Source organism: Sinohyriopsis cumingii, chromosome 4, assembly GCF_028554795.1.
Source record: "Sinohyriopsis cumingii isolate HCF-2022 chromosome 4, ASM2855479v2, whole genome shotgun sequence".
Classification (NCBI taxonomy): Eukaryota; Metazoa; Mollusca; class Bivalvia; order Unionida; family Unionidae; genus Sinohyriopsis; species Sinohyriopsis cumingii.
Genome location: NC_142964.1, coordinates 46,213,032 through 46,224,320, shown reverse-complemented (window position 1 = coordinate 46,224,320; position 11,289 = coordinate 46,213,032).

Genomic DNA, 11,289 nt, shown 5'->3' with positions numbered 1-11,289 from the left:
TCTGTACCCTACACTGGTTATCCATTCGATCCAGAATCAAACACAAAATTTGTTCTCTGTGCTACATTTCACTGACGGACTCTAGTCCAACATACCTATCCGACCTCACCTATGTGTATACACCAGCAAGATACTTACGCTCCTCTTCTGACAATCGTATACTCATTATTCTCACTATGAAAACAAAGTCATATGGACAGCGTTCTTTTGCATACCAGGGCCTAGCAACGTGGAATGAATTGCCCACTGAACTTAAACACAAAGACACAGTGATCCCATTCAAAAGTGCTCTCAAAACTCACTTATTTCGACTGCAAGAACAAATTTAAAGACCTACTAATGTTTCCTACCTTAAATATTTTCAGCATGTTTTTCATGTTTTCTAATTTCATTGTGTTTGCTTTTGTAATCATATCATTATATATGCTTTTTTTCTTATAGGTGTTGACTAATGTTGTAAAGCGATTAGAGCTTCTAAAGATTAGGCGCTATACAACGTCCTCATTAGCAGCTGAGGAGGAGAACATACATTTTGCTGAAACGTCATTTGCTTAAATAAAAAAAACCTCATACGACAAAAATAAAAAATAAGGTCACTAACGCCAAACCGAAACCTCGAACCAACCGAGTCTCTCTCCAAGAGTCTCTCTTCGGGGGGGGGGGGGGGCTTTTTTGTTACTTTATCGTTGTCATTAGTGGGGTTTTTTTTAAAAAAAAATTGTTAGTGATTTCGTTTACCCATATGACGTCGAATTGAGGTTGCACCTACTCTGCTGCTATTAACTAAATATTTTTTCAAGACCCACACGATATCTTGTTCTTGGATCATGTAAATGTATTGTTATAAATCCGTGCGGAGCAGATTGTGCATTGGAAAAGAAGTTTTTTAAATTTAATTATGTCCATATCTCCGCTACACCAAGTCTGATAAATATTTCGCAACGTATTTGTATCGACTCCATTAAACACAACCAAAATATTACAGTTATCTCTGATCACTTTTGGTATTTGTGTGTATCGCTGGGTAACATAAATTACATCAGTGTTTTTGTCTACCGCGTGAAAATATTCTAGCAGGATTTGATTGTTTGTCCAGCACCACATCATCGTTTACAACCAAATTATTAATAAATCTGTCTAAATCATCAACACTCGGCGCTTCATCAATATCAGTTATAAAATTAATAATATCATCGCCATCTTTGTCCAACAATCTTGCATTTTCATTAAAGTCTTTAAGTACTTCATAGCATATCTGATCATCAACTGACGGAGCTACTAAATACAACTTATCCCATTTAAGCCATCTCATTATCAAATTAAGTAATAACTGCATCTTACCATTCCCTGATGGACCTATTATTATAATTCTGATAGAATTTGGTAGCGCTGGATGATGTTTGACTGGCTCTTGCTTTTGTGTCGCTGAGAAATCAATGACATTCATGTTATATAAATATAATAAGTAATATGGATTTATATTGTGTTCGATGTAGGGTACATACCCATACGAGTATGCTAGCAAAAATAATAACAAAAAAATAAAAAAAGCGCGCACTTATAGCTAAATGTGTGCGATGTGGTACCAAAAAAAAATACAAATTTATTTCCCCTGAAAAGTCAAGGCAAATTGGTGTTGATATCGTTACTTCATTAGGAAAATTACCAGGAACTCCTTGGGCTATATACCCTGGAGAAAAACATCTTCCAGGATATAATTATTGTGGTCCTGGTACTCCAACTTGATAACCAGGATCAACCAAATCCTGGTGAATATCCCATAAATGATATTGATCAAGATCAAGGTGTAGCATATAAAAGTAAAAACCTACAAGATAGACATATTGCAGATGTGAAGTTGATTCATTCGTTAAATTCCATAAAAAATAAAAATATCAGAGAATCATTAGCTAATTGGTTGGTAAGATCTGCGATGAAAGGCAAACTAGCATTAGGGGCTGGTAATTAATTAATCAATTATTAAATAATGGAATTATTTTGTTACAGTCCAAGGGGATACTGGAGAGGCAGAGCAGCTATTAGTAAACTCGCTGATGTAGAAATGTTACACGTTTTTGCCGCCGCAGCGTGGTTAGCACGACAGGCAATATGCCAAATTTATCTACCACCGCATAAACGAATTCAGTACGCACATTTCGATGTCAGCGTTCCTAATGAAGTTCATCAAGCTGATATTTTATTTTTACCACATGATACTATCAAAATTGCAGGACGCCGATTAACGTACAAAAATACGCATTAACTGTCATTGGCGTAGCAAGTGGATATAAAGAGGCAGAACCATTATCAACTAAAACAGCAACTGAAGTTGTATCTGCTTTTGAACGAATTTATCAATGAGGACCATTACGATGGCCACGTTTACTACAGGTTGATCCTGGCAAGGAATTTCTTGGTGCATTATCATCGTTGATGAAGCAACATAATGCCATAATATGACGAGGACATACTGCAATTCATCGTGATCAGGCAATTGTTGAGCGATTTAATCGAACACTTGCTGAGCGGTTATTTTGATATCAGTACGCGAATGAAATAATTCAAGATACTAGATCTTGTGAGTGGGTTACAAGATTACCGAGTGTGATAGCTGCATTAAATAATGAAATTACTCAACATGAAACCTATTAATGCAATTGCAACCAAAAAAAACACGTACCAATACAACGTGATTTTTCAGCGCAGCCAGCATTAGGTAATGTTACTTTAAGATATTTATATGAACTTGGTGAACTTGAAGGTGGTAAAAAAAAAAGAGCGACTGGTCTTATTTGGAGTATTACAACACATAACATTTCTAGCGTGGTAAGATCCACGGGTAGACCTGCAGTATACATATTAGATTCAACTGCTCCTCAGCGAGGATTTACACGTGAACAATTACAAGTAATTCCTGAAGATAAACACTAGCACCTCGACGTCGATTACATTCAAGACAGGTCATCATCACATTTTCGCGTGTATGAACAAGACTACTATCTTTTCTATCTAAGGTAAATTGTTTTGGATTATTACTCGAGTACTGCCACAACATTATACAATTACAGCTCGCACAGTCACTATTTTGCTGTTGTTTCAGCATCATTATAAATTCAACATCAAGGTCAAAGTCGCGTGTTTATTTTTCATACTGTTTATAACCGGCTATTTATTTATTTTTTCTTATCATATCACCTTGACATTCGTCAAGGCCTCAACATTATCGAGGACATCGCCAGTGGCTTCCGTAACATCTATAATAACCTTCCGCAACTGAGATATTGTTCTAACTCTAGACACTGCGAGATAAACTAGATTTGACCATTCGATACGATCATCGACGATCCAGACTCGCGTATCAAAAATAGTTAACCCCTGAGATGAGTGAATTGTCATTGCGTATCCCAGTGTCCACGGGTATTGTTCATTTTTAGCGCATCCTCAACTACACTGATATCAACCAAAATAACATCATTTAATACGAGATTCTGTTTCTCAGTTTGTCCTGGTATATCAACATCGATATTCTGTCGTCGTGTATCAGCTGGTCTATAACATAATGGTACACGTAAATCCGAAATCTTTTCTTTATGTAACATAAATAATTGTTGTTGACGTGTATCACGAACTATCTTTCTACTTGCAACTATCAAATCATTTGGTCTCCACAAATTCCAAAATTTGTTAATAGGGGTTTCTGAAATTATTTTACGCATTACTTCACATTGAATTTTATTCGGTTTTAGTCTGATTAATTTCTTAAACTCTATTAATTCTATATCAAGAGATCTATGATCATCAGTTATTTCTTCATAATAATCCACAACATTCTTTAGCCAATCATGTGGAGATAACCCAACAAAAGGAGGTGGTTGACCATGATCGCCATACATTATCACAGCAGTAATTTTTGTTAATAACCAGTCAAGAGATGTTTTAATGTTTCTAGCGACACTGTACATATTTCATCCCAAACGATAATCTTCGGAATATATTTATCTCCCATTCCATCAGGAGTCCATGCGTAACCCTTGTATCGAAAAAGCCATGATAAGTACATGATTTAATATTTCTTTCTCTCATTTCTCTTGCAAGACTATGTGTAGGAGTTAAAACGATCATATCAACAGAGTTTGACGAACTCTGCCGAAATAGTTCAATCACGCGAGTTGTTTTACCAGACCCCCTGGTCCATTAAGATAAACTTTTATTACTAGTCACGGGATCATACACTGGCGGTGCAGATGATAACTGTAAAGTCTGATATTTTTTGCAATAAATATCTCTGATTTCAACATCAGCGGATTCAGAATAATCGAGTATATTTTCTTCTTTTATTCTCCATTCGCCCCTTGATGATGCATAGTTACCGATAATTAATTTTTTCAACAATCCTGACAAATTTTTACTGACAAAACGAATCCGTAGCGACTCTAACGGCAAACTAGAAATTCTGTTTATCATCGATAATTGATTTATCGAAACCTGTGCGAGCATTGATGATCTTAAAGGAGTAAATTGCAGAGACTCACCGTCCACAAAACTCACAATTGTACCTAATTTGGTTACATTTGGCAAGAAAGCCATTTCTCTGTTTATAAATGTATTTTTCTTCGTCGTATCAGCGATTATAAAATCTAACTCAACATCGTCCATAATCAATCTTGTACAATATCGTTTATGATCATATGATCCTCCCTGAGTGAATTTACCGATTATTTTTCTGCCGAGATCTTTTGCAATTTTATTGGTATGGCTAGGTAGCTATCTTTCATTATAGTTTTAATGTGAGCTTGTAAATAACGTACTTAGTGTGACTAAGTAGCTCTCTTTCCTTATAGTTTTACTGTGAGCTTGTAAATAACGTATTTCGTGTGGCTAAGTAACCCTCTTTCCTTATAATTTTACTTTGAGCTTGTAAATAACGTATTTCTTGTGGCTAATTAGCCCTCTTTCCATACAGTTTTACTGTGAGCTTGTAAATAACGTATTTCGTGTGGCTAAGTAGCTCTCTTTCCTTATATTACCTTTTAGAATTGTCCATGTTCTTGATTTGGTAAAACTGATAACTTGCCGGCACATAAGATGCTTATACAATACTTTTAGAGAACAAATATGGCGGACTATGGCGGCTGATGCTTATGCAGTACGTTTAGAGAATAATGATGGCGGATGATATATTATAATTTAACACAAAAATGATTGTCAAGCGCACAAGAGTTACATCCCTTGCTTGTATTATATTGTTATACATACAAGAGTTACATGTCTTGCGTGTATTCTCATTTAATGCACACAAAACTAACCTCAATGCCTGCATTATATTATTTGCAATAGAAAAGCATGGAAATTTCTCTAACTACAAAACTGACAGAGTATTATAGTATATATTTGTAAAGGACCCGAAGCCAGCTTAATAGTAGCTGTCGAAAGGCCTGGTGTCTCACATGGTATTCCACTCTGTCTTGGCCTTCGGGTTGGAGTCAATCTGGGATTTTGAAACGTTCGTTGGGTACGGCCTGGCATCCGATGCGAAAGCGGTCCCATTGGTCCCAAGAAGTTAAGACGTTTACGGGGAAATAATAACGTTTGGTAAAATCTTAAATCCGCCTCCGAAAACTGTTCACACTAGCGACCTGACACAGTGCGTTAGCGATTGCGAACGTTCCATAGCTGTTAATGGGAACAGAAAGATAAGCAAAGCTAGCACCCGGTACGATGACATGGCTTTTATTCTGCGCAGATACGACCGCCTTCTCATATGCTACCTGAAAAAGTCGACATGTTATGTTGTCTTAGGTCAGCGTTTACAAAAATTGTGCAATTAGATGAAGATACGTATATAGCATGGTCCGGAATGAAAATCAAACCTACAGTATGCATGAGTCGATTGAGAACGGATACGTCTGATGTATCTTATTTCTGAGTGTCATAACGGTCTCATATCAAGAGAAATAATTATCAATCATATAAATGTCACCATGTCAGACAATCGTATCGAAAACCTTAAGACCGTCTCAAGACAGACGAGTAATTTGCACGGAGATGTTGGTAATAATAACAAAGACAGCACATCGTGTGGAAGCGACATATATATATATATATATATATATATATATATATATATATATATATATATATATATATATATATATATATATATATATAAGCGTGCTCGTATCCTGTATTAGACTCATCAAAAGGAACCCAATCAAAAAGCTTAAAATATTCAGAGGTGAGTACAGAAAACATGATTTTCCAACATTGTTACACAAATATTCTTTCTAGACCAGATCCCGTCATACTATTTGACATGGATGATATTTGACTTAGCGTCTGCAAATGTAGCTCAATCAAAATTTTTTAACGGAGCTCAGAAAGTTTTTTACGGCTGTGTTAATCATTACTCGCTTAACCTCTTTTGTTGGCGCAATTTATTTCTTTGACAACCTCTTTGACTTGTGCTGACTAGGGCGAAATGTTTTGTACGATATTTTTCCCTGCTACACTTCCTTGCAAAATTAGATGCAACAGCATTCCAAAATATTCTTCAACTATATTTTTGCTTTTAATTCTGGGCTTCATTACACAACACGACTATTTGTTTTGGTTTGCAAGCACAGATACAAGTAAAATATCACACACTAGTCATTCAAGTTCACATTGTTTCGGACTCGTCTGTGATCGACATCGAGAGTTCTGGTATGTTCTAGCCATTATTTACTGGATATTAGATTATTGACGAAGGCTTGACTGTCATTTTTGTTCCTGGTGGTGTATGGGGACTAAAGCTGCAGATAACATGATTATGATCACCTCGCGCGCTATATGATCCTTCAGCTGCAGAACAATTTATGAGATAGCTGTTTGCATTGCTGATGTTGACAGGAAAATCGCCATCTTGAATACCGTCTTTCTGCAGAATGTATTAGCTGAATCCCAGCAAATCTCGCAGGCTATTATTAGTAACAGTAAATCAACTTGATAGCCGTCCTTAAGTGTCATTCTCGTCTTGCGTGCGGAATAATTCGGCACAGTATGTTGTCGCCAACGTAACTTAGCTTTGACATAATAATAATAATAATAATAATAATAATAATAAATAAATAAATAAATAATAATGAGGATTTTGTATAGCGCCTAATCTTTAGAAACTCTAAGCGCTTTACAACATTAGACAACACCTATAACATAAACAACATATATAATGATATGATTACAAAAAACAAACATCATGAAATTAGAAAACGTAAAAACATGCTGAAAATATTTAAAGCAGGAAATATTATTAGATCTTTAAGTTTTTTCTTGCTTAATTCTCTTTATTTCATCAGTTAAATCAGCAATGTTGCAGTCCCCTGTTATTATACTTTATTAGTGTTCGTGCATGGTTGCCCGAAGTAAGATACCTAAATTTATTGCTGCTTTCTGTAACGTTATGAAATTAATTCCAGATCTCAGCAGAAATTAACCAGATCTCCTAGCTTGCGCCCTGAAATAATTATGTCAGTATGCAGTATCCCATAGTTAATTCATTGCTAATTTCTTGTGTTAGCTTGGAGTCGAAGAGATGAGTTTTCGACATAGATATTTTAGATCATTGTTCAAAACTTTGTAATCAGATTTACTATGTAAATTTTGATGACGTAAGTTATCCAGTATCTCGATAATCTCTTTGTCAACTTATTTACTCATGTTCCCAGTTTGTTTACTTACCACCAGCAATTTTAAAAGCGCGTAAGTTCAGATGGGCTTCTGTAGTAGTTGATGCCAGTGCCTGTCCTGGCTTTGGCTGCGGCTCAACATTTAGACCTGATGCTTTTGATCCAAGTTTATTAAGGTTTATCTCGAAGGTCGCTCTGTCTTTCTTGCTTTCAGCAACAAGCTATTTTACCACCAAATCGCTCTTCCAAGCTTTGTTGATAAAGCATGCATTCGCTTCTGCAATGTCTTGTCTATTAGATACATATTTGTGCACATTTGATGATAACGATCTTTCATCTTTGATCTTGTCAGACCGTATAGAAGTATCCTCAATAGGTTTTTGTAGCCCTCTTGAAATCCTGAAGCCAATCAGTATCACGATCAGCATTTACTGGCTCAGAAATGGACTCCGGAAATATTTCTTCAGATTCGGGTGCCTGCATTTCTGACGTCTGCGGCGTTAATTTTTGTAGTTCATGAAGCTGCTGTTCTGATGTCTGTTCCTTTATCGGCTTGACATTTAGCTGCAGCAATAATATTGGCTGGGATAGTATCAGTTACATTTTGGTTCGTAATTTGGTTGTCCTGATTGTATCGTGTGCAGAAGTCACCCCAGCTGTTGCTGTTGTTACTTGCTAAAGTAATATTTAGCTACGTCGCTCTGAAATTCTAGCCTGCCATTATTTTGCAAAAACACGACTGTAAAGTGTCGGATTTTGAATTGTATTGAACCTTAAAATTGAATGCATTGAGCATTAAAATTTTATCCTAATTAAGCCAGAAAAGACATTATGAAGGGTCCTTTCTTCTTTTCTACCCCGTGTCATTGTTAAAACTTGAAAGGCTAACATGTATGACTCAGTGAGATTTGACCAGCGTGTTGCAACGTTATCCTGAGAAAGTAAACATTTGAGCTACCAACCATAACCGCTTGATAGGAACCCATGTCAAAGTAACATTTTCAAAGGGAAATTTATATGCTCCGCAGTTCACAGATTCTAGTCTAACAATATCTGACGAACGAAATGATTATCTTGTGAAATATTTAGGAACCGCTGCTTACGACTGGGCAGAGTAAATTAAGGCGTACACTTTGACAGTAATGTGAATTTAAGATGACGACCATGGTCGAAATTCTTTAGTCTTACAAATCCCGAGAGAGGAGAAGTAGTCACTAGGAAGAATAGTGCTTTCCTCGTTAAAGAAGAAAAGGGGAGTAGGTGGCTGTCTTGTAGGAAAAGGCAGGGTTTAGTGCTAGGACGCACAATTTCTGAAAGAGAACAGCATTAAGGAACAGCTTTCTTTGGAGAGACGGAACAGACCAAGAACGGAAGTCCTAAAAAAAAGGAGTGAAGAGCTCGGAATAAAGAACTGGGGAGTCCAGAAAGGGGTGAAGCATAGAGAATTGGAAGAAACGAGGAAATAGGAAGACTTTAATACATGGTCAAGGAAGGAAGGTGATGCAATCAGTCGTGGACATTGCGCTCTTTTCACCACTCGTTATTATGATGAAATAAATCCAAATTAGACACTGCTATTAACTTCCGTTAACATAACTTCGATTGAATTGGAATTGCTGCTATTAATTGTTATTGATTAATTCTTGTTATTTTTCTTGTCTAAGGGGGCTTTGATTGCTTTATTTCTTCCCAATATTCTTGCTCAGTTCTCTGTTGAAGTTCTACCTTTCCACTCCCACCGGTCTATAATGTTGAGGAAGGTCATCCTCTAGATAATGCCAGCCAAATCCAATTAACCACCCCTCTTACTAAGTGGGCAACATTACAACGACTGTGCAATTATTGCTGCTGTTCCAAGTATTTTCTTATAATCCCAGCCTGTCTTTTGACTACTCTACCCAGAAAAAATGGCATGCATAATAATCTATATCACAGTTGTCTACTCCAGAAAATAGAACAATTCAGCCCGTGTTGTGTCTAGTATATTTTGGTACGTCATAATAAGACTGCGCCAAGTATATTGACTTGCAGCGTTTGTTCCGTGACAGAGAAAAATTCCTTGATTTTATTCATATTATCTCTACCGATTTGTGTGTCCCCAAATAATATGGCAGCATCTTTCTACCATCAAGTTATTCTATGGGAGTTATTTCTTCTGGTTCTAATAAGTGAAACTTAGTGGCATCTGAGCTGCTTACTGCTTCGTCAAAGTTGTACAGAGTTTTGCAAGTATCTTGGCTTACATTTAGCGTATAAATACATTTTCATAGCTAAGTCCGTTATTTAGTAGCATATTTATAAGCCAGTTTATTTTGCCTCGGCCAGTTTGACAATCAGGAAATAAAACAAGTCCCGTGATTTCTTGACGCCCTCTGAGTCAAAGTTGATGATAAGCAATTTCTGTCAGCAGACGATGTATAATGAGTCATTACGCAGCTTTGGCGCCATTATTTGAAACGGCAGTTCAAGTACAGCGTCAACAATTTCTCATGCGTAACCCGCTAGACAAGTACTTAATAAAGATCACAAAACCTTGGTCCCGCCTGCTGTTCATTCAGAGGCGACAAATAAAAGCATAATGATGATACATTTCTTGGACATTTTGTTGTGCGTAAGCTACCTACTGGTGTCAATTTATGGTGTCAATGAACAACCAAATAATGATACCGCAATGGTATTTCCTTACGCGCCAAACATGGAACTATATTATGGACGATTAGATAGTGGCAGCTACTCTCCTATTATGTTTAGAGCCGCGTGTGGCTTCAGGTATGTGGATGCGGAATACGTGCATCGATGTTTGAGAAGTATTTCTCGCATTACCTCAGATGTTCATTCAGAAATGAGCAGCAACAAGATTACAGGATTGGCGACGCCTTTTGATAACACAGCTGCAGAAACAAATGAGGACGCATATGAAAGGTTTAGTCCGAGTGATGATAGTTTGTTTAGCTTACCAACCAGATCAACATGTACATTAAAATGACATCAGACACCACCTTTTTCGGGGTGGGGGGATGGTTTTCAAGCAAGGTGGAATTTTGTTCGGAGGTCGTCTACGGGGGGGGGGGCTTATAGTTCAATAGTTAATAATTAGAAGGCTTTATAATTTCAAATCAAGTTAATGTGCATATATCTAAGTTAGCACTGCATGTATAGACGTCGAAAGTACGACAAAATATGTTGGTGAGCCTCGTGCTTACAATTTCCACAAGTACAGTCTCCAAAGAAATTTCAGCTAGATTAAGTATCATAGAGGTATGCAAAGATTCTCCCACTGTTTATGTTGCACATGGAAAAAAAACTTCACCTTACACTTGCCACTCTCTCAGAAGAACATAATATCTGTAGAGCGTATCCGTTTGTCTAAAATCATTATATATCATCTTCTGGCACCATTTAATAATAATAATAATAATAATAATAATAATGAGGACTTTGTATAGCGCCTAATCTTTAGAAGCGCTAAGCGCTTTACAACTTTAGACAACACCTATAAAATAAGAAACATAATAATATTATTACAAAAACAAACAACATGAAAGTAGAAAAACATTAAAAAATAAAATAAAAAACATGCTGAGAATATTTCAATTAGGAAACATTATTAGGTCTTTAAGTTTGT